The following is a 25,755-nucleotide window of genomic DNA, read 5'->3' on the forward strand; positions in this document are numbered from 1 at the left end:
AACTGTAAGCCCCAGAGTCTCCAGACCAAAACACACCAACTACGCCCATTCAGTGCTTGAAGTCCCCTCAAAATCTACTCAACTGGTCACAGTCTACCCTTGAACACCACCAACAGCAGGGAACGCATTACCTTCTCAGTACTACCCCACTTCATACTGACAAGTTGAAATTCTTCCATTTATCAGGCGAAACCCCATCTCCTGGTTAACATCTACACATCCATTCCTTGAGAGTATACCCCATCCTTCGGGGGAGCAAATCTCTCCTAAGACACCCATTTAGGTATGACAGGAGCAGCCCCCAGGATCCTAATTGTCTTCCAGACTAGAAACCATCATCCCTCCGCCCACCACATGAATGCATGTTATGGCCCCCAATAAATGGCACTCAGAGGTGGACTTACTTTCCATTAAACTTCTAAGCTCATGCCCCTCAGAGGTTGCCCCTGAATCCTGACTTTTGTGCAACTGGTGTCAGAGCTAAAAGCAGGAGTTTATATTTATTCCTATTAAATTCTATCATTTTTAGCCTCAGCCCACAGCCCAAAGATGGGAAGATTCTTCTGATTCATAACTGCACACTTAGAGTCCTAAGACACTAAACAATCTCTGAAGAGCTGTCTGTCACATGGAAAGGATGTAGATCCACTGTGGGGAAGTTCCAAAGAACATTCTGACTCAACATAAGAAAAAAATTTCTGCTACTTGAACTGCTCCACAAGGGGCAGGCTGTTCTAGCTGACAGGCAGCAGGGTCTTGCAGACAACATCTTCTCATTACTTCTGTAGGTATGAATCACAAGTTCCTGGTTATTTGGGGGAATGCAGTATTAACTAGCATTAATTGATCTATCTACTTAGTAAGTACAGCCAGTTTTAAATGCTCACATATTTTTATTCATTTACTGCAAAGGAAAAGACCCTCTGTGTCCAGGTCTTGCAATTTTTGGTCAACTAGAGTTCAGCAGGATGGAATTACCTAATCTAGCAATGGGCCAGGACACAGCCCCAGAAACTACCAGATACACAATCCACAGAGTTATACAGGCCTTTGGTTTTACAACCCCGTAGTAAGATGAAGACTTTACATATGGGCAGAGAATTTCCTATCACAACACTGCGGCTGGCTGAGAAAAGCTCCCCATACTGGATACCAAAATAACTACTCTGGCACTCCATCTCTCAGGTTCCTTCCAGTCCAGTCCAAACTCCACCTTATCCTGGAAACTGGCCTTGTATCTACAGACTCTGAGAGTATCAACCACACTTTAGGAGAACCCTAAAAATGTGTGGAATTGGCTAACTGCCATGCAATCTACCTCGATTCTCAATCTATAGCAATAAGCAACTGATTATAATCAACATTAAAATCTAAACGAGTGAATTATGCACACAATGTCTGTACCTGCAGAGCTGATATCTTTACCTCCCCATACATATAAATCCTTTAAGTGAAGGAGTCAGCTTTCACTAAATTCAGTAAATAAAGAACACAGTATTGGGGCAAGAGGTGGGAGAGGAAGGGAAGGGAGTTTATGAAGACTCCAACAGATCTGGGTTCCAAACCTACTCACCCTCAAGCCATGGAGCTTAAACTACCGCAATTACTGTTGCGGCCAACCTAATAACTCTGTCAGAAGCTCAGGTTTTCATTTGTTAAATACAGATAACAAAATCCATCCCAATACAGAAAAATGATTAAGGGATGGAGGGACTCTATTCCACAGGGTTGCCATAAAGATAGTAAGATCATGAGTGAAGGCGCTCTGTCATCTGTAAAACCATGAACAGACATTCGCTTATGTCCAAGTCCATCCTCTCTAGACAACGTTGTGTACCTTGTGATGGATGGTGAAGAAAGAGCTTCCTCTAACGGTTCACTTTGGGAAATTGATTTACAAAGGATCTCTTCTTCAAGGTCTTCAAATGACTGCATAGAAAATGTAAATTGGTAACAACACCTTTATTTCTAACACTCTTCTAAATCTGAATTTATTCACAGGTTCAACAGCTTTCAGATTCTTACAGGCAGTGTGGTTCAGGGTAGTAACCCTTTCCACAGAATGCCTTCAAGGAAAGAGAAGAGAAAAGTCTTGTTTGTTGGAAATTTTTTTTTTTTTTTTTTTGAGATGGAGTCTCACTCTATTGCCCAGGGTGGAGTGCAGTGGCACAATCTCAGCTCACTGCAACCTCCTCCTCCTGGGTTCAAGCACTTCTCCTGCCTCAGCCTCCCGAGTAGCTGGGATTACAGGTGTGCACCACCGCGCTCAGCTAATTTTTGTCTTTTTTAGTAGACACAGGGTTTCACCATGTTGGCCAGGCTGGTCTCGAACTCCCGACCTCATGATCCGCCCGCCTCGGACTCCCAAAGTGCTAGGATTACAGGTGTGAGCCACCGCGCCCAGCCGGAAATACTTTTAAAAATATGTAGCCCCCATGTGCCTCAGTTTCCATCATAAACACTTTTCTGAAAGATCCTTTATTCCTTAAATTTTTCCCAAATGCACTCTAATAAACTCCAAAAACAAACTCTTACTACTATCCAAATATCCTGGTAACTGCCACAACAACCACATTCCCTAAATGGGTAATTCCTTCATCATAACCTACTGAGGCTTCAAAAAGAGTAACATGAGTACAGTGGAGATATCACATGTGCATTCAACCAATACACATTTTATTATAAAAGCCTGGGGGATGACCAGGATAAGATGGTCCAATGCAGGTGCTCTGACACCAACTCTATCCAAACAAGCGATGAGATAGGACACAGGAATTTGCTGCTCCCTTGATCTTAATTCCTGTGGGTCTCTCATAATGTCAGTTTCTCACCCATCTTCAGATTACTTAAAGGCTCTTAAGTAAAAGGGTTGATTTTAAGCAATCCTCATAATTAATGAAATGCCACTGAACACAAGGATCACCAAAAAAAAAAATCTATATGGCTTGCTTTTGCCAGTGTCTCAATATTCTATGAGGCCACAGGAAAAGAGCTGGGATGAAGTTAGGGCTCTGTCCCCCTGAGTAACCCAGGACCACACAGCACCTGTAGCTCCAGTATGCCTCAGTTTCCACCATTAACCCTGGAGGAAACCAACTTATTCCTTCATCACCATGTGATCCCACAGACTTTACCTATAACAGAACTTGGTAAGCTGGGGCCTGTAATCCCAGCACTTTGAGAGGCTGAGGCGGGTGGAGTCAGGAGTTTGAGACCAGCCTGGTCAACATGGTGAAACCTTGTCTCTATTAAAAAAAACAGCTGGGTGTGGTGGCTCACGCCTATAATCCCAGCATTTTGGGAGGCCAAGGCGGGCAGATCACAAGGTTAGGAGATCAAGACCATCCTGGCTAACATGATGAAACTCATCTCTACTAAAAACACAAAAACAAAATTAGCCAGGCATGGTGGCAGGCGCTTGTAGTCCCAGCTACTCGGGAGGCCGAGGTAGGAGAATGGCGTGAACCCAGGAGGTGGAGCTTGCAGTGAGCTGAGATTGCGCCACTGCACTCCAGCCTGGGCACAAAGCGAGGCTTCATCACAAAAAAAAAAGTAAAAAAAAAAAAAAAAAAAACTTAGTGAGTCAGTTTGTCATTGCTCCTCCCACTTGCACCCCAGTGTCCCTCCCTGAGGGCCGAGACTATATAACATTTACAGTGTCCCTAGCGCCAGTATCATACCTGACATATAAATGGTCAATGAAAGAAAGAATGAACCTCCGGGCGCGGCAGTTCACACCTGTAATCCCTAGCACTTTGGGAGGCCGAAGTGGGCAGATCACCTGAGGTCAGGAGTTCAAGACCAGCCTGGCCAACATAGTGAAACTCCGTCTCTACTAAAAATACAAAAATTAGTCAGGCATGGTGGCAGGCGCCTGTAATCCCAGTTACTTGGGAGGCTGAGGCAGGAGATTCACTTGAACTCGGGAGGCAGAGATAGCAGTGAACCGAGATCGGGCCACTGACCTCTAGCCTGAGTGACAGAGCAAGACTCTGAATAAAAAAAAAGAAAAGAAAGAAAAGAGGAGAGGGGAAGAGAGGGAGAGGGAGAGGGAGAGGGAGAGGGAGAGGAAGAGGAAAGAAAAAAGAAAAGAGAAAAGAAAAGAAAAGAAAAGAAAAGGCAAAGCAACAACCAGACGACACAAATATTCTTTGATAACAACATGACTGAGTGTATCATCCAAAGTTTCCACAAGAAAAGGAAGTGTTTCAGCTACTTTCACATTCCTGACTCTGGCCAAGGTTCCAATGAGTAGTAAGAGACCCAGAGGAAATCGCCAAATTAGGAGGACACAAGGAGACAGACTTTAAGCCAGGCACAGTGTAAACAACGAAGAGTTGGCTGGCTGATCCAATTTCTTAATCACAATTACTGGCAACTAATAGTCCTTCTGTGTTAGAGGGACAAGTAAGATTTGGGTCCTTTAAGAGGTAATCTTTTTATCATGAGCAAATCTCATTTTGAGGAGAATGGTAATTTTTGAGATAATATATAATTTTGCCTTCTCCATTTCTCTTTCCCTTTTGATGACTGGAGAAGAAAATTACCAAAAGGTGACAGCTACAGGGAAAGAGATAAGGGAGGCAGAGTGGCCAGGGTGTAAAAACCAGAAGCCAGGGAGGTGGCCAAGGAAGAAATTCGAAAAGGTGACAAATGGTAAAGCAAATCTGAGTGAGCAGGAGAGCAAAGGGCAGCACCCAGACAGTGGTAACGGGATGAGCACTAAGAGAAAAGATTTCTCACAGCCCAGGAGGAGAGAGAAGTCAGTACAAGTGAGGACCACTTCAGGGTTTCTAGAAAGAGAATCACATGGTTGGAATATTTATAGTGGACAACTCAACCAAACATTTGATGGTCCGAAGGTCACTGTAATCTTAGTCAACGTCCAAATTTCTCTCATAGGAGAAAAACTGCCCTCCAACAAAAAGACTGGGGAGAAAAATGATGCTTTACTTCCAAAGTGAACTGGTACCTCAAATCCAAGTTCAGCCTTCTCCCAGAACTAGGTATCAGGCACAATGCCAGCAGTTTCTGCCTGGAGGATCTTATTTAATTGCTGCACTTCCCCCTTCAGTATTATCCCCACTTTGTGAGGTTCAGAGACCTAAATCAATTGTCCGAAGTCCTATGCTTCACAGAGATTGAATCTAGGAGTAATTTTCCAGACAGAATGCACATTCTGTGGGAATATCAGACACACTGTACCCTCACTAGACAGCAGGAGGTAGGCAGTGCTGAATTCTTAGCTCTGTCCGTGAGTGACATCATCAAGGACAGTCTAATTAATTCCTAATGAATAGTGATGATCCTGACTCACCGCTCTGGGCAGCTGAGAGGAATGTCAGACACTAATAATGGTTAATTGCTTTTGCATATGTAAAGTGGGTTGTGTTATTATTTTCCTACCATTTAAGACACTAGCCAACCTTGCTAACAAGTGGCCTGAGGAAAATATAGGTGAAGATCGGCAGCCTGGATTTTGTAGGCAACCACAAAAGAGACGGAAGCACAGAAAGTATGTCATTGTCAGAGACAGGGCAGAATTCTCAGGGAATGGGAATGCTGATGCTGAGAATTGAGGCAACATCTGCCACGACGACAGTAGCAGCCAGTGAGCCTTGGTGCCAACGCCAACAGGTTCCCTCTAATTTCAGCAGGGAGGAGTGGATAATTACTCCTTCTCGTTTTCAAAAATCACTTCCGTGTCAACAGAATCCCATCAACAAGCCAATATCTCTTCACCAAGCCCCAATGCTGAGCATCCCATTAGAGGACTTAGCATTACCCTCCTGAGAATCCCTGATTAATTCTCCGCTCCATCAGCCCTAAGTACTTGCCCAGGTGACAGCTCAAGAAAAGCTCTGATTGATTTCATGCTATGCAGCTCTGATGGGACCACTCTGCATTACCAGCCTTTAGGGTAATCGCCCACCCCATCCCCTTAATGAATCTGTTAGCCATTGAGAACAGAAATCCTGCCCCTTCCTTTCTCCCGTCACTACCACCAGTCAAGCTGATCACTGTTGTTCTTCATCAGCAGACTCCTTCAAAAGGACAAGGCCACAGCCCCAATTTCAGGCAGTCTATCCTATCTGACCATTCCAAAGCAAAGACCTGATACGAAGACAGTGCATGCGCAAAGTGAGCGTGAGTCAGAGGACATGACTCGGAGCCCATGTCGCTCTCACCCTGGGAACTGGACAACTTAACCTCGGGAAACACATTTCAAACCCAGAAACAGAAGCTTCTTTCCTGTTTTAAGAGAGCAAACGTCCCATCTGTTAGCAGTAAGGAGCTGTCAGTATTTCAAAAGGAAAACTCGTAAGCCTTTTCCCAGGAGTAACAGTCAAAAAAAACCTTAAGAATAACTCCCCAATTCCAGTACGCCTGCAGAGTGAACATACACTTGGGGTAGACTAACCAACCATAAAGCTTACTAAAAATAAAGAAAACACCAGGAAAACAATACTCCTTAGCCACTAACCTATGGATCACATCACTTTCTCAGTCGGTAAGATTCACCATCCGATTATTATAGCTCAGTATTTTAAATGACAATGAGCATAAAGTAAAAATCAAAAGCAGAAGTAAAAAGACATCAACATACAAGATAAAATATAAGTATATACACCATTTCAAGAAGTTCCCTCAGCTGCATGACTGATGGAATGCCTAGAAATGGGTCCTATGCCATTAGAAATGGCTCCCTAAGAGGCAAGTCTATGGGTAAATGCCTGGGGAGTCATCCCTGCTTACTAAAGGCCAGGCAAGACTCACCCAATGTTACACAGTCTGTTGACAGCCAACTTAAATGGTATGTTGGCACTGGCCTCACTCCAAGTCCCAGCAGCAACCGGCCCAGATGTGACCCCCCTGGCTGATTCAGAATTCTAATTGTGCCGCATCAGAAATGGCCCTCCCTACTTTGCATGCAAAAATAGTCCAGGGCCTTCTCCACCAGCTTCTATGACTTTGGATGCTTCTCTCATTCTGGCCATGCCCTATCTATCCTAAATTATTGAGACAGGCATTCTGGGGGTTGGGAAGAGAAGCAATAGGGAAATCCACACTTCACTCCTGATTGAGTCATAAGCCAATCAACAAGGAAAATCTGAATCAAGATGGCATTTTAAAGAGCTGAACTGCGAAGGCCAAGCCCTGCTCTGGTCCTTCAACCACAGCTCCTGACATTCCATGCTCTCAAGATCTAATGGATCCAAGTGGATCTCATCAGCACTCACATCAGGATCCAAAATCTAGGCTCTAACATGCCCAAAAGGAAAAAACTCTTTCCTGTCAACCTAAGAAACCAAAACCACAATTCATCACATTGTTTTCCTTCCCATCCTCTAGACTATCAGAAATCAGGCTGTCACTTTCTCTTGTGTGGGTGTCAGATCTGGTCTATCTGCCTTTACCCATTTCTAATGGATTTGAGTATACAGATCCTCATAGCGTACCCAAATCATACATGGATATTTCTAAGTCCCAAAACATGATCATAAAACTCCTCTGGGGCAGAGGCAGAGCGTGTGTGACCTCTACAACCTAGGACAGTGTCAAATAACATTTGGATGCTGGATAAAAGTGAGACAGCATAAAACAACAAATAAAATGAACCTGCTTGAATAAATGCAGCTCTTGTGCAATCCTGAAGAACAAAACCAAAGTTGAATAACTTAAACTGCCCAATACGAAACCTCAATGCAAAGCTTAGTCATTAATAGTATAGTACTGGCACAAAAATAAAGAAAATAACCCAAGGGCTCAGAATACACAGTCTAGAAACAAACTCATACACATATGTTCATTTGATTTGTAACAAAAGTGACACTGCATTACCCTGAGTAAAGAAATTTTTTTCCCAATAAATGAGCAAGGTTGATTGATATCCATACAAAAAAAAATTAAAATTGACATCACCACACACAATAGTCTACAATCCATCTGAAATAGACTTTAGATCTGAAAGTAAAAAACCAATAAAGAATTTAGAAGAAAACTTAGCAGATTACCTACAGGGCCATAAAGCAGTCGAGGATCACTTTAAAGGAACACAAAAGCACTAATCAGGAGGGAAAAACATGATAAACTGGACCATATCACAACTCAGAACTCGCTTTCTTGAAAGAACCATTAAGAAAATCAAAGCACGCCACAAAGTAGATACTTGCAATACATTTATTCAACAGAGACTCATATCCTTCATCCTACAGGAACTCCAAAAAATAAGAAATCAGACAACCCAATAGAAAAAAAAGGAAAAAGCTAATGTTACGAAACCTAAGCAAATGGCCCATAAACATAAAGCAATGTAATACGTCTATCCAGCCACTAGAAGAGCTAAAATAAAGAGACTAATACTAAGGGTTTTCAAGGATATGGAGTAAATGGAACTCTCAAAGAACTGGTGAGAGCGTAAATTGGTACAATCATTCTGGAAAATTCTTTGGTAATATCTACATACCAAAACTGATTATATGCATACCTTCTGACTCAGCAATGCCAAATCCCAGGTACAGATGCTAAAGAAATGCATGCTTATGTTCACCAAAAGATGGGTATAGGAATGTTTATATTTTCATTGTTTGTAACAGTCAGAACAGAAACAGCCACATTTTTATTAACAATAGGATATATAAACTATAGCATAATCAGGCTGGGCGCTGTGGAACACATCTGCAATCCCAGCATTTTGGGAAGCCGAGGCGGGCGGGTTGCTTGAGCACAGGAGTTGAGAGCAGCCTGGGCAACATAGTGAGACCCCATCTCTACAATAAAAATACAAAAAATTAGCTGGGTGTTGGTGGCACATGCCTGTAGTCCCAGCTACCCCAGAGGCTGAAGTAGGAGGATCACCTGAGCCCAGGCAGTCAAGCTGCAGTGAGCTGTGATCACACCACTGCACTCTGGCCTGGGAGAGACACACCTTGTCTTAAAAAAAACAAAAAACTGTAGCATATTCATAAAATAGAACCGTATACAGCTGCACTGTCCAACGCAGTAGGCACTAGACACATTTGTGAATTTAAATGTAAATTAATAAGATTAAAAATTCAGTTGTCCAGTCATACTACCCGTATCTCACGAGCTCAATATTTACAAGTGGCTAATGGCTACTGTGTCATATACAGCACAGCCAAAAATCATTTCACAGCCACAGAAAGTTCTATGGGACAGCAATGAGAATATAAATAAATGACAACTACAAGTAACAACATGGGTGAATTGTACCAATGCAATATTGAGAAAAAAAAATAGATACAAACAAATATATACTACGCTGTCTCCCTCCATTCATACCAAACTCAAACATTAACAAAATTCAGCTATGTTATTAGAAGTCAGGGTAGTAACCACCCTTTAGGGTTGGGAGTACTGACTGGAAGGCAGCATGGGGAGGCTTAGGAGGTTCTCGCCATGTTAGTGCAGATCGCAGATCAATGGCTCTGGATGTCAATACATTCAAATGGAAAAACACAAGGGACTCAATATTGATGATGTGTGTGCCCTTTTCTGTAAGTTAGACTTCAATAAAAATTATTTTAAAAAGTAAAATAAAGAAATGAAAAAACCACACTGCCCTGTTTCAGGGCCTTTCTGATTCCACAGTTACTTTAGAGAAAGATTATTCCAGGAGCCCTGAAAACATTTGCTTTTATTGAATTATGCTTTGATGTGCTGCCATCAGCATATGAAGGGTTATTAGAAGAAACAGCCTATGGGATTTGTCTCTAGATTGACTGCAAGGATGTGGAAGATGCTGCTCATCATGTCACACAGACTGATCTTTACAAAGATCCCAAAGGAAAGTTCTAAGGAAACAAAACGCAATGTGTTTTTTAGCTCATGGTCAAGCCATTGGCCTTTCCTTTACTCACTAGCCGCCAAAGTGCAGAGCCGCACTGAGCCACACTGGCAGGCCCCTTGGAGAGCGCTCAGAGGTGGTTTTGGTCAGCAAGTTTGGTTTCATTCCTAAGTCCACTTTCAGTCTTCACCTCTATCCTCTTCTTTTTCTCCCTTCTTTCTCCCACCTTCTATTTATGCTATTTTAGTCTTGCATACTGCCTTAAAACGATTCTGAAACATGATGGAAAAACACGTTTTTCATAAACATGAAAGGGAAAGTTTCTGTTTTCTAATTATCTGTTTTAATTTAATGTGGTAAAGCATTTACTGAAAGCCCCTCCCACCTCCGTCTCCTCACCCATATGTGCCAAGCACTGGATATGGAGATAAAGATACCACACTCCCTGTCCTCAACAAGCACCCTCTCTGGCAGGGAGACAAATAAGTACATATACCTGCAAGACTTCAAGCCCCTCCACTGGGAAGCCTGACCTGACCTTTCCCCACTCCTCTGTGTTCCTACAGGTAGCACCTTTGCCAGCCAGTACAAATGAACTGAACTCACTCACCGTATAGGAATGATGTGTCTCTCACCTTAGAGGGCTTGTGAGATCTTTAAGGGTTAGGACTGTGCCTTTTGTCGTTTTTCTTTTTTTTTTTTTTTTTTTTTTTTTTGAGTCAGGTTGGGAGTACATACAGTGGCATAATCACAGCTCACTGCAGCCTCAGCCTCCAGGGCTCAAGCCATCCTCCTGCCTCAGCCTCGCAAGTAGTTGAGATCACAGGCACATGCTACCATGCCCAGCTAATTATTTTGGTTTTTTGTAAAGACGGGGCCTCACTATGTTGCCCAGGCTCGTTTCAAACTCCGGGCCTCAAGCGATTCTCCTGCCTCAGCTTCCCAAAGTGCTGGGACTACACACGTGGACCACCTCACCCAGCCTAGTCATTTTTCTATGTTTGGCATTCAGCAGAATGCCTAGCACATGGCAACTGCTCCCCAAAAAAGAAGACTGAATGGTTGCCGGAAATAGTGAGTCAATGGGTGAACACATGAATGAACAGGTGAATAAATATGTCACCTGATGCAATGGAGGAATCAACAGACTGCTGTTGGAGGAGTTTATTCTGTCTCTCGGATCAATGAATTTCTCGGGGGGTGGCATTTACGCTGGTCTGAAAGGCTGAACCGGACTCATAGGCCAAGTATTAGTGGAGGAGATGTGGGGAAGAGAGAGCCAAGCGAGAAAGTAGAAAGGCTAGAGCAGAGGCTGAAAATGTAAGCTGAGCCAATCACAGGGGGCCTCACAGGCCATGACGGAAGGTGGACTGTTTCATACAAAAAGCAGGAAAACACCAGAAACACCAGGAGTGTGTGAGCAACTCCTGAAGATGTACGTGTGTGTATATCTGTCTACTTGGGAAGATAAAGGGTGAAGAACAGAGAATGTTATGTATCTGGAATCAGCATTTTTAAATCAAAAGTATTTTCAGTATGGTCCAAGGCCAGAACAGTTCTCTAGATAAACTGAAATATTACAATGTGACGTCTCCCTTAAGTGTTCCAAGTTTATAAAGGTGTGTTTGTTTAAACAACCCAGAGCCATGGGATTAACTCTGCTCAGTACCTGATCACTCAGCCCGTCTAATGAATGTTCATCAGACTTTGTCTTCAAGCACTCAACATACTCCCCTCGTCCCTAAAGAGAGGCTGTGAGCTGACAGCAGGGTCACACTCAAGCCCAGCATGGGAACCAGGCTGCTCGCTTACACAGAGACACACGTCTGCATCTGGCCAATGTGTAAACACCAACTAAGCCGACACGAGCTAATGCATGAATTTAACCCAAAATACGCAACACTGCTGGCTCACAAACGTCAACTGGGTCCCCAATGATCAACCAACACAAGCAAGTCCCCACCCTTCAAACGAGAAATACAATCTGCCATTTAATGATGACATAGTGATGGCGCAGCTGCAAAACAGGTCTCACATTGAGAGATGCAAATACAGGGGCCAATTAAAGCCCCACCCGCACCCCATCCCAGTCCTCAAAATGTAAACCTGGTCCTTGTTTTACATCCAGTTCAAGTTCAGCAAGAGAAAGAATCTTGGCACTTTAGTTGAAGACTGGCTGAGGCAGGATAAGTGAGTAACTACTGTCCCCCCCTCAGACAGGCCACTCATTCAAATGAACAAATATTACTGGAGCACCTGCTGTGGGCACACCACCAGCTCTGAGCCGTTCACAAGCACTGCAAGGGCATTCAGTGGGGGCAAGATGCCCAGCCCAACAGAGGTGCGGACAGAAAGTCTGATGCACTCACGTCTGACATCAGGCCTGCCTTCTCCTGCCTTCACTTCCCCATGGCTCAGGGTGCTGTGAGCCCTCTCCAGTCAGCAGTCTCCTCCCGCTCCCCTCTGACAAACCCCAGCAAATGAGTCCGCTGAATTCAGTAAAATATGCAAAGGCCACAACTTCATTCAATCCACATTTTCTAAGGCTCCCCAGCACACATGCACAGTTTCTTTAGGGAAAAAGGTGGGCGGGGTGTCCAGTGGGGGAAGGGGAGTATTATATTTCCTTCCAAGACTACATCCTTCTACAGATTCTATTAACCCTGGCAGAGGAACAAGATGAGCTCTCAGCCCCTTAGATTTAATTAAAATGTAATCCATTTCCGATTACACCTACAAATGGCCACTAAAGCCTTCCTTCCCGGGGAGACTTCCAGGTGCAGATTCCCTCTCAGTCCAACTGCCTAATGGTGACTTTAGGTAGGGGATGTGACTTCAGAGGCCAAAAGTCCCCCACAGGCAAAGCAAACCAGTGCAAATCCTCATACACACACACACACACACACACACACAGTTCTGGCACACTGGGCCCTGACACCTTCAACGTCACATTGCTGATTAAGGATCTATTTGTAAAAGTCCCCATGAAAATCCAAAAGAACTCCCAAGTCCTGGGAGAAATAACCCAATCCCATAGCCTCCTCTCAGAGATGATGTTTCTCAGGTAAACTGGCTGGAGCAGCACCCAAAGGGAGGGCCATTATCCTAGGTTCCCCTCCTCCCCTCCTGATCTAAATGATCACCAAGAACGTCCACTTGACCCCCAGTCCCCCAGCCTCTCCCGGATCCCCTCTGCTCCTCTCTACCCCACTAACTTTGCTCCTGTCTCAAGGAAAGGACCGCACCATTTCTGCCTCAGCACTCTGCCAGAGCTGAGCTGTCCCCCACCTCCCCACACTCTCACCACTGCCAACAACCTGGTCTCCAAGCCTGGTTATACAGGATGACATAGGTGGTTTCTTAAACATAGAGATTCCCAGCTTTATGCCAGAAATACTGAATCAGAATCCCAGGAGACACATTTTTAGCAAGTCTCTCCTATGCTATCCTGCAGTCAGAAAGGTTTTCCTAAAATGCAAATAGGACTTTTATCATACACTCACTTGAAGTCATTCAGCAGATCCCCACTCACTCAGGACTCAACTGCATTATGAGACCCCTGGCCTTTCACACCTGTTCTCAGCCTCCTCCTCCAGCCACCCATCCAGGACCCCAACATTCTAGCTACACGTGCACTCCAAGATGCTCGGACACAGCCGACCACCTACTCCACTCCTTCCGGTGCCTGGGGCTCTCCCAATACCTGACAGATTGTTGGAGCTCACAAAACTTTTGCTAATAATATCCTTGGTAGGTACCTCTAAGAATTGCAGGGATTAGACCAGGCACGGTGGCTCACGCCCCCCAGCACTTTGGGAGGCAGAGGTGGGTGGATCACCTGAGGTCAGTAGTTCGAGACCAGCCTGGCCAATATGGTGAAACTTCATCGCTACTAAGAATACAAAAATTAGCCGGGCGTGGTGGCAGGCACCTGTAGTCCCAGCTACTTGGGAGGCTGAAGCAGGAGAATCACTTGAACCCAGGAGGTGGAGGTTGCAGTGAGCCAAGATCGTGCCATTGCACTCCAGCCTGGGCAACAGAGCAAGACTACGTCTCAAAAAAAAAAAAAAAAAAGAGAATTGCAGGGATCACCTTGGACATCTGGAGAATCCATATGGCAGAGTAGTTATATATACTAATATATACTAATAGGCCAGGCGTGGTGGCTCACGCCTGTAATAAGGTGGAGTTGCAATGAGCCAAGATTGTGCCACTGCACTCCAGCCTGGATGACACAGCGAGACTCTGTCTCAAAAAATAAAAAAAAAATTTTTAATTAAAAAATAATAATTAATAATTACTGCTTATATATCCACCTTCTTCCCTGCTATACTGCAAATTTTCAAAGGCAGGTACTATTTCCCATTCAATTCTGTACCCCACTCCAGCCCCCTAGCCCAGCTCAACAAATAACCATTTGCTTTATTTTAACCTAAAATGTTAATACAATTTTGATGATTCTTAAGAAATTAATCCTTTTTTTTTTTTTTTTTTTTTTGAGACAGAGTCTCGCTCTGTCGCCCAGGCTGGAGTGCAGTGGCCAGATCTCAGCTCACTGCAAGCTCCGCCTCCCGGGTTCATGCCATTCTCCTGCCTCAGCCTCCCGAGTAGCTGGGACTACAGGCGCCCGCACCTCGCCCGGCTAGTTTTTTGTATTTTTTAGTAGAGACGGGGTTTCACCGTATTAGCCAGGATGGTCTTGATCTTGTGACCTCGTGATCCGCCCGTCTCGGCCTCCCAAAGTGCTGGGATTACAGGCTTGAGCCACCGCGCCCGGCCAGAAATTCATCCTTGTCTAAGGAATTACAAGGACGGCCTCAGGCATACCTTAGACTAGAACCACAGAGTGAGATAAAAGAGATTCACTGGCCTCAAAATCTTCCTCAGGTTTCCAAACACCCTGACTACCTGGTCTGTAGCCTCAACGACCAACTCCACCTTGCTTTAACCTCAGGCAGGGCCTGCTACCTGCTGAGCCCCACAATCTGGGGTCTTCACTGGTGACCCTCCAGCCCCCTGGTCTGTGGCATCCCGGCCCCTGCTGCAGCCTGCCCGCAGCCCTCAGCCCAGCCTGCTTCAGCAGCAGCTCATCCTGGGAGAATGCAGCCTGGCTCTCAGCCAGCTCACCTCCCACAGGGGCCAGGGGGCTGCCCTGGGCCCAAAGTGTCAGGTTACCACAAAAATAACAGTGGGCCTGCCTAAGCCACGCATGCGGGCCAAGTGTAGGAGGGAAGTGTCCCAGAGGTGAGAAAGAGAAGCTCAGGAGAAGAAAAAAAAGGAAGACCTTTGAACATGTGTCAAAGAGGACTTGGTTTTTAAGAAATGACCATTAAATTCATAACTACACTCAATATCGCCATTACAGCCTCTTCAGTAACTCATTTAGTAACTGATCAAGGTAACATATTTATATTATACTTAACTCTGAATGTGTTTTTAAACATATTATTTTAGGACAAGATGGGGATGAAGTTTTCTTTAGTTTGCTTATTTAATACCATTTATAAAAGTCAGATTTGGGTCAATGAAGGTTTAAACAAGTATTCCCACTCAACAAATTCCTAATATTACTCAGCTTTAATTTTCTCAAAACTAAATCCAAACATGTCGAAGCTAATTAGGTTTATTGTAGAAGAGGTAGGACTTCAAGGGGAGGGAAAAGGCTATTAAAAAGCATTTATTCATTATTTTTTCTTCTTCCCTAAAATGAAATCAAAGTTCACTCCCGTGCTACTCTCGTGCAAGAATGCTGCTAGCTTGATGTGGTCTGGCCCAGCCTGGATATTTCAAATAAAGTTAACTTCAATCACTGTAGGGAGTTAGAAGGGTATTGATTCTCCATCCATTGTTCTTTCATCTTGGTTTACTCCACACACAATGTCTCTTTAATTTGCTCCTAGCAACTGTTTTATGAGTGGGTGGGTATAGGCCCAGCTACAAGAAAAGATGCACTTCTTTAAGTCAGGCAGGTAAGCCTCAAGACCAGGCTATCCACTGGGTGGAATGGGTTTCCCATTGTAATCCCGTACGTGCAAAAGAAGCTATGAATGCCTTGGCAGGAGAAGACAGAGCCAACTCTAATAGGCACATTTAGATTCCCAACCTGAAGGTGGTGAAAGGTAGACGGACAAAAAAATTCTAAGCAGAAAAATATGGGCTAAGTTTTTTGAAAAAACAATTAATTTTGATGGGGAAAAGGTTCTCAATTGTCACATTATTTTGTAGATATTGATTTACGTTTCATTTTACAATATCAGGGCTGCACGTATTATAAGACACAGTCGTATTCTGAACAAGACTCTATTGCAAACAGTCAAAAAAAAAAAAAAAAAAAAACACTTAAAATCACAATTTTAGAGGCAGCCAGACCAGCAGTTGACATGCAAACAGGCGGCGATTCTGTGTTTTTAAATTTTTTTTAGCTTTTCAGAAATAGCCCTCTCCCAATCAAATCGATCAAAAACTTCATAGAAGAACCTATCACCAATGGAGTCTGAGTCCTGAAAAGTTAAAAGAATACCAAATAAGTAGTGAAATTCACTGTAGTTTCATTCTGTCTTTAAAAGCAGCCAAAGTCTAGTTCCCAGTAGAGAGGATCTCATTCACCTTGCTACTCCTAGTGTGGTCAGAATTAACACAGTTCATGCAGGGCACATCACACCGTGCAATTATCAACCAGCAATGACACTGCTAAAAGATCTTTAATAATCCTGGTTTTTACCATAAAAGCTCTCATTATTATCCCAGCTCTCTCTGCGTGTTCAGCGTGCCTGGTCACTTACATGAGGATGAGAAAAACCCGTAGACTCGACTCATCTTTCCCCAGCAGCGTCTCCCACGGAGCTGTTCGTGTCTCTGCAGAGCAATGCCACCACGCTCCCCGACCAGGTTTAAAATTAGCCGAGCCCTGGAGAGCCGTGGGTAACCTTCTGACAAGGTTAGCCAGCAGAGTAGAGCACTGCTCAGGGAGGGACATTAATAAGAAGCCAAGTAGAGCCTTTCAACAAGCCCATTAGGGCCTCTCAGAACCCGTGCAGTCTGGAAGCCTAGGGGAGCTGGGTGCCTCAACATGAGAAGGCTGATCTAGGCCTCTTATTTTTATCCCACCGAGTCAGCAGTTTTCTTTACACGAGATAAATACAACCTCCAAATGTGCTTCTCCAAGTTTAAATCCAAAATGTTCACCCACTCACTAATTATACAATAATTTTTAAATTTTTAATTGGGTTTTTAAAAATATTTCTGGAACACCTCGTTATAAAATTAATACCCATAGATGACAAAAAAAAAAAAAGGAACATATAGAAACATCCATAAAGAAAATTAACTTTACCCATATTGCACCATCAAATAATACTCAGTGCTACCCAGGCATTTTGATGTCCTTTCTTACACTAATTATTCCTTATAGCTTTAGGTTTTTATTGCCCACCTAACATTTCACAGTCAGAATTAGTTCCTGAGTCCTGAAAACGTCTTCGTATCTGTGATTTTTAGAGGTACATAATATTCTGGGTGGTGGACATGCTATGATTTAGCTCTTTTCCCATGCTTGGATTTTGCCCCACTTTTCACTGTTGTAGTAAACATCCTTGTAATCATTTCTCAAGGACAGATTCCTAGCCTATAGTCAAAGAGCAGAACAATTTCAAGGCCACCAATAGACTGGGGACCTCATGAAGACAGGGGCTGTGTGCCTCTCACACCGTATACACAGTATTTTCTGAATAAAAGGACATGTCCCAGTGCTGTCTAAACAGACAGCCCTAAATCCTAAAGTGACACTGCCCAAGCACCTTTGGGGATAATCTGGCCTAGCGCAACTAAAGTTTTCTCAGCAATGAATTAAAGATGACAAGTGAAGAATCTATCAACACCTTTGAACACCTGCCAATTTCAGACACTCTCCCACACCACCTCCAGTACCCGACTGGTACAGCTATACTGGTTGTTTAAAATACTGAAATACTTCCATAACAGCGTGTAAAGAGTCAGTGCCCCAAGCTCCCCTGAATGCTCTGTCCCCCTCATAGTGCCCCAAGGTCTCCTCACTATTCAACAAGGATAGGTGTCTGGCAAATCCAGGGCCCTGCAGTAGTTTCTACTGTGTCAATACCCTTCTAGACTGGTTGTTAAATATTTTCAATACCACCCCTGTTCATGGGTAACCTTTTCCCCCCACCTTAAATCTATTTCATTTGTCATACAGGCAACTTTTAAAATCTTAATTACCATCACTTCAACACTATTTCTTAAATTCACCAGACTCCCTAATATTTTAGTCATAAAACCAAAAATTAACAGTTATTAGGAAGCAATTGCCAAGATGCCTAGCAGGGGGCTGTTTCTGCTAAGTTATTCTCTACAAAGCATAGTGAGATGGGTTGGACAAAGATGAACTCCATAATCTTAAGATTCATGAACCTAGTGCTAATACTAATTATATTGGTACCCCAAGGATAAAAGCTATCTGCTTAAATCACAGGAGACTTTCAGATCATTAATCAGATTCTCAGCAAAAATACTGAAGTACTAAAGTCTGGAGATAAGAGAAGAGTTAGGCCCTGCCTACCCTATGCCCAGGTCACCCTCGTATTGGCTTACCTGTAATACTAATAAAAACAATATTTATTGAGTGCTGTCAATGAGCTCGACATATATTGCTATGAATTTAGAAGTATGAACTCTACCTTTACCTCTTTTTGCTAAAGTAAACCCTTTCCTGTGGAGGGCAACAGATAACTAGTATGTGGATCAGAGTTTCATTTCTTCTAAACGTTTTTATCTATTTTCTATTGGGGATGCCAAGGCAAGAACACCAGCCAAGAAAGAGAAGGACAAACAAGAGGTCTCTGTAATCGGACTTTGAAAACCGAGAAGGTGCTAGCCTGGACGTATTACAGCACTGCCCAGTCCCACCGCTGGACCACGGCCCACTCTGGAATCAGCTCAAAGACAATACCCTCCCACATCTCCATTACAGAAGAATATACTCCAAATTCCAGGCCACTATAAGAGCTGGAGGCTGAGCTATGGCTTCTTTGCCAAATCACCGAGATTCTAATAGACGGTAAAAGTTTAAGGAAATACACCTTGTAACAGTGAATAAAATTTACATTCACAACTAAATTTATTTGACACGATGTGAGGAATAGGGGTCAAGACTTTCCTTTTTTAAAGTTTTATTTTTGATTGACAAATAATAGTTGTATATGTTTATGGAGTACAATGTGATATTTCCATACATGTATACATTGTGGAATGATCCAATCTGATGAATTAACATATCTATCACCTCCAACAGGTATCATTTCTTTGTGATAAGAATATTTAAATTCTTTTTGCTATTTTGAAATATATCATAATTATTATTAACTACAGTCACCACGTTATGCACCAGAATTTATTCCTCCTAAGATAAACTTTTCTCACTTTGACCAAGCTCCCCTTTCCCTACCCACCCTCTCACCCCCAAAACCTCTGGTAACTACCATTCTACTCTCTACTTTTATGAGTTTGACTTCTTTAGAGTCCAGAACTTAACTTTTGTTATTTCACTTAATCCTCATCACAATTATAAGAGGTAGAAATGTAGTATTACTATCTCTGTTATTCAGATAAATAAAATAAAGTTTAGAAATACTATTTGTCCAGAATCGTGCCACTAGTCAGTAGTCAAGCTGAAATTCAAACCCAGGTTCATCTCACCTTGAGCTCAAGGTCTAAATGTATTTGTGAGACAGTAAACCTCCCATCACTAGAGGTAATCCAAGAATAGCTTCAAGACCTCTTAAAACAGTGATGCCGTAAAGGGACAGGAGGCAGATGAAGATATCAAAAAAGGTGCATTCCAACCTCTGATCTATGGTGGGTGAAAACAAATTTCCTACTGTGTGCTGGCTCTGTATCAGGTGCTTGTGGGATGTGAAGAGCAGGCCAGGCCCTCTAAACAAAGTGTACACACAGTTAGAGCTGAGATAACAGCCAGCCACATGATTTTCCTGCTGAAAAGCAAGGCAGCTGAAAAACAAGGCTGTTGGAGAGCCCAGACTCTGGCCACAGTGATCCCACGAGCACTGGCATGCGGCAAAAGCTTGTGCTTCTTTCTGCCTTCCCAGAACCACAACTACAAGGATAAGTGCCTTGTTACTGCAAGGCAGGGGAAAAAAAGACTTTTTGACCTCCTCTTTAATATCCTGCACCTGCATTTTTCTCCAACACAGAACCAACAAGGTAAATAAACAATACAGATCTATACTGGAAAATATCAAGAACACAACCAGAAAGGGGAGATGAATAGACAATTACAGAGGAGAATAAGCATATGGGAAAATACGCATGCTCACTAGGAGGGAGAAAAATTGCAAATTCAAGCAAACTCAAGGGGTTATTTTAAACCTCTTAATCAGCAAGAATTTAAAGACTATAATCACATCTCTAGTGAATATGACATAGAAAATATGCTGCTGGTGGTGTAGATGTGAAGATTCAATTAGGTACCTTTATTGGGAGTCTCAAAAGGCTTAAATCCTTTGACCTAGCAATCCTAACCCTAGAAATTTATCAAAAAGAGAAAATACATTAGAAGATAAAAATTATGAGCACAAACATGTAGATTATAAAACTACAATACGATGAAAAAGAGAATGACTTACAAAAAGGTACATGAATGCAAAGGAAAGTTGAGCATTCATTTATAAGAATAATCAAAATGAACTAAAACATAAGGGAAAATTTATCATAGAATATGAATTTTTAAAAGCAAAGCAAAATTATATAATGACTATAACTAGTTTTATGCATATAGCTACACAAAGTGAAAATAAAAAGGAAATAGTTACTAAGGACAGTGATATTGCAGTTTTTTGTCTTATACTTTTTTCAATGTTCCTTTGTTTTTGCAATTTTTAAGAAAGGATTCCAATATTTTTAAAAAGAAAATTTAATAGACTGGATTAAGAAAATGTGGCACATATACACCATGGAATACTATGCAGCCATAAAAAAGAATGAGTTCATGTCCTTTGTAGGGACACGGATGAAGCTGGAAACTATCATTCTCAGCAAACTATCGCAAGAACAAAAAAACCAAAAACCAAACACCCCATGTTCTCACTCATAGGTGGGAACTGAATAATGAGATCACTTGGACACAGGAAGGGGAATATCACACACCAGGGCCTGTCATGGGGTCGGGGGAGAGGGGAGGGATAGCATTAGGAGATATATCTAATGTAAATGACAAGTTAATGGGTGCAGCCCACCGACACGGCACATGTATACATATGTAACAAACCTGCACGTTGTGCGCATGTATTCTAGAACTTAACAAGAATAAAAAAAAAATTTTAAGTAAACATCAGACACAAGTTCAGATATTCAAGCACTGTAATGCAAGAAGAAAGCTTAGAAGTCACAGATATGGGGATACTTGAATCCTTTATCATCAGGATCTGCCGAGGCAATCTCCAACTGATATGGTTGGGCTGTGTCCCCATCCAAATCTCATCTTGAATTGTAGTTCCCATGACCCCCATGTGTCGTGGGAAGGACCCGGTGAGAGCTAACTGAATCATGGGGCAGGGTGCAGTTACCCTCATGATGTTCTCGTGATAGTGACTGAGATCTCACAAGATCCGATGGTTTTATAAGGGGCTTCCCCCTTTGCTCAGCACTCACTTCTCTCTCCTGCCGCCATGTAAGACATATCTGTTTTGTCTTCCACCATGATTGTAAGTTTCCTGAGGCCTCCCAAACCATGCAAAACTGTGAGACAATTAAACCTCTTTACTTTATAAATTACCCAGGTTCAGGTATGTCTTCACAGCACTATGAAAACAGACTAATACACCAACTTTACGTCTAGTGACAATTTGCACATACACACATTATATCCTATTTTAGGTAGACCAAATGACTTGATATTCCCTCAAACATTACACAAGCAATAATCAATCACAGTAGCTACCACTTAGAGTATATATTCTGTACCTGACCCTGTTCTAAGCACTTTGTATGTCTTGACTCATTTAATACCCATAACAATACTACGAGAAAAGTATAACTGTTATTCCTATTTTAGAGATGAGGAAACGAAGGCACAAAAAGAAAACAAATTGCCTCATCACTCAGAGAAGTGGAAGAGCCAGGATTTAAATCTAGACAGTCTGACTCCAGAGTTTAATTGATAACTACCATATAAGACTGCCTATGTGTACAGACAAGACTCCCAAGCCACTGTTATGCTGTTCCTCTTGTCTAAAATGCCTTTCCTCACCACCTACAAAGCTCCCACAAATACTTCAGAGGCCGATTCAATTGCTACCTCTTTGGTAAAGCCTTATTTGGTTTTCCCATGCAGCTTCTGTTTGTGTTACCTGTTAAGTCCCAGAGTACTACATACATACAACTACACTTTCACTAATACTGTTTAATAATTCATTGGGCTTCTCTCCCTGATGTATTTGGGGTGGGGAGTAGATACAGGTGTTCTTTGTATTTGCAGCAACTAGCCCGATGTCTGGCACCCAACATGTAATCAATAACAGAGGGAGAAAGGGCAAATGCATGAATGACTTATCAGTAAAGGGAAAAGAGAGCTCATTAATGTGTTGATCAGTTAATATTTCACATATGCTTGAGGTTTTAATAAAATGGCACCTTGAATATTATTCAGCCTTGAAAAGGAAGGCAATTCTGACACCCATGACAAGAATAAATCTTGTGGAGATTATGCTAAGTGAAATAAGCCAGTCACAAAAGGACAAATACAGTAGGATTCCACTCATATGAGGTACCTAGAGTAGCCACAGAGACAGAAAGTAGAATGGTGGCTGACAAGGGCTAGAAGGAGGAGGAGGAAATGGAGAGCTTTGTTTAATAGACATTTTCAGTTTTGCAGATAAGAAGAGTTCTGTGCATGAATGGTGGTGATGATAGCAAAACAATGTCAAGGTACTTAACACCACTAAACTGTACACTTAAAAATGAAGATGGTAAATTTTATGTGTACTTTATCACAATTAAAAAGATAGATTATAGACAGATGACAGACAGAGACAGATGACTGACTGACAGACAGACAGAAAGACAGATAGAATGAGACCTCAAAGGAAAGCAATCAGACCAAGTCAGATTATACTCACAGTGTAATCTAAACTAACTCTCGGTGCTGGAGCACTCATATTCCAATAGATGCTTCACACATACACAGAGTCACCCCTTGTATCTTTCCAAGCATTTCCTCATCTCAACAGAGCTATCACTTCCTCCATGGAGCCTTCCTGGATACCTAAGTCAGGCTGAGTGGCCCTGTGCCTGTTTCCACAGTACCATGCCCTTAAATCAGAGCAACTCTGCTGCCCATCAACAAGTCTATCTCCCCAATGTCAAACTCCATGAAGGCAGCAACCTTGTCTTACTGGGGTGTGTCTTTAGGACCTGGTTTGGCACACATCACCTTTAATGAATATAGAATTAATTCATTAATTGATGAAAAGGGAGGGGCTGGAATACTGCTCTGATTTTCAGAGCTCACATGCCAGGCTGTCTTAAGGAGTGGTTAGTAAGGCAAGTAAATACAAAAACTTCAGATTTTTTTCATCTGAAACTGAAAGGAAAAGCATCCAACTACAGATGAGTCCCAGGAAGATTCTCGCCACCTCCTCTATTAGAAAAAGGGAGATCTATTTGTGGGCAAGGTGATTTGCAGAATCAACACATCTACAGAGTTAAAGCTCTGTGCCTGTCTTCTGATATCCTGGGGCTAAGATTCAGGTGTCAGGCATGGTCCAGCGGCTGAGACATGTCACGTCTTCAAATTCTCTAGATATCAAAGGAGTATTTTCCTCTTTACAGGAACATAAGTTTAAATTGAAATTTGATCAATTTGTCAGACCCCTATTCTTTGGGCTAAAATTAGAAAACATTCTTCAAGGCTGCTAAATCTTTATTGACGCTAAATTTTTATTGACGCTAAATTTTTATCAATACTTAGGGGTCAGCTCAGAAGGTACGGGGTGGTAATTGCTTTTCTTCCCCTACTCCATTTTCCATGCTTTAAGGCAGCTGGTACATGCCTAGGATTTCTTATTCTATGTATTTCTGCCATATAAATTACTTAACCATCTGATATGGTTTGGCTGTGTCCCCACCCAAATCTCATCTTGAATTGTAGCTCCCATAATTCCCACATGTTGTGGGAGGGACCCAGAGGGAGATAAGTGAATCATGGGAGCAGTTCCCCCCAGTACTGTTCTTGTGGTAGTGAATGTCTCATGAGAGCTGATGGTTTTATATAAGGGGTTTTCCCTTTTGCTTAGCTCTCCTTCTCTCTTGCCTGCCGCCATGTAAGACATGCCCTTCGTCTTCTGATATGATTTTGAGGCTTCCCCAACCACATGGAACTTTGAGTTCATTAAGCCTCTTTTTCTTTATTACCCAAGTCTCGGGTATGCCTTTATCAGTAGCGTAAAAATGGACTAATACATCATCCTTACAATGCTTCTCTATATATACCTCTACCTTTACTCTTGGTTTATGTTTCACATAAGAGAAAAGAATTTTTGATTTGCTACTGAGCAAAATGTTTCCTCTTTTTTTCCCTCCAATTACCAAGCAAATGGTAAGAGTGACACTAAAAGGCACACACAAGCTAGGCACATCCAGACTTGAGCACCACAAGCTGTAAGCTGCCAGAGTATAGAGCTGCAACTGAAAAGCACAAATGACTGCCAACATGACTTAAATTTAGCTTTAGGGCAAACCCAATGCAGAACAGCTCCAAACAGGTAATGCTGAAATGATAAGGGATGGTTGTAAGTAGAGGACACACACTTGCTTGTGAGCTGTCTGGGAATTCTCCATCAGTAAGCAAAGTCCTCGCACAAACCTAAGGTCTTGAGTCTTATTCATTCACCAAGAAATACCATAGGTAAAGGATATCTGAGGACCTGAGATAGAGGAGCTAAGACTCAGAGTGCATTTTTAAATTCAGATGATTACTTTTTTTTTTTTTTTTTTTTTTGCTTAGTCTTCCACTGATTTTAGTCAAACCATCCTTATTAAGGACTCATGTGAACTGCAAAGATAGGGATGTATAAACACACAGTCTGACTCTGAGGAGTTTAACTTCTGCTAGTTAAGATAAGATACAACAATAACATAACTTTGAGCAATTCCTTTTTTTCCCCCTACCTAGGCCTCCGTCTCCTCATCTAAAAACAAGAGAGCTGAAACATGACTTTTTTAGATAGCTCTCAAAGTGTAATATTCTATTTCTACTCCATTCACCTGTCCAACAGAACAAGTAGATTTCTGCCTTACAGCTGGACTGCCCAAGAGTTAAATTTTTCTTCAAGTCCCATAAAGTATTATTGACTATATTTAATACATACACATAGATACAAATGTTCTAACACCATTTTTGTTTCTAAAGAAGCAGACTATTTCTAACAAAATAATAAAAGACGGTAATTACAATTCTGTCCAACTATTTTAAAAGGCACTTTGCCGGGCATGGTGGCTCACGCCTGTAATCCCAGCACTTTGGGAAGCTGAGGCGGGTGGATCACAAGGTCAGGAGATCGAGACCATCCTGGCTAACACGGTGAAACCCAGTCTCTACCGAAAATACAAAAAATTAGCCGGGTGTGGTGGTGGGCGCCTGTAGTCCCAGCTACTCAGAAGGCTGAGGCAAGAGAATGGCGTGAACCCGGGAGGCGGAGCTTGCAGTGAGCCAAGATCGCGCTACTGCACTCCAGCCTGGACAACAAAGCAAGACTCCGTCTCAAAAAAAAAAAAAAAAGGCACTTTTCAAAAGGACATCCTATAAAAAAATTATAGGTAAATTTTTAAAGTAAAAAGAGAGATTCATTTGGCCATTTCAAAGAAACATTCTCTGTTTTTTAAATTTCTGCTTTACCTATATTTCTTTGTGAATGGGTAAG

General features: G+C 42.4%; 1 protein-coding gene across 7 annotated transcripts in view; it reads right to left on the reverse strand.

The window, feature by feature from the left end:
- TEAD1 (TEA domain transcription factor 1) overlaps positions 1-25,755 on the reverse strand; it is a 271,129-nt gene that overhangs the window by 182,289 nt on the left and 63,085 nt on the right. For 2 of the 7 annotated variants that reach the window (XM_074014252.1, XM_065528532.2), the window contains exon 1: positions 16,591-16,690. The exons of the other annotated variants lie outside the window; for them this stretch is intronic. The gene's annotated coding sequence lies outside the window, so the exon portion shown is untranslated. Of the gene's footprint in view, positions 1-16,590; positions 16,691-25,755 lie in introns of those variants that run through there. 7 annotated transcript variants of the gene reach the window in all.

This window comes from Macaca fascicularis, chromosome 14, assembly GCF_037993035.2.
Source record: "Macaca fascicularis isolate 582-1 chromosome 14, T2T-MFA8v1.1".
NCBI classification, from domain to species: domain Eukaryota; kingdom Metazoa; phylum Chordata; class Mammalia; order Primates; family Cercopithecidae; genus Macaca; species Macaca fascicularis.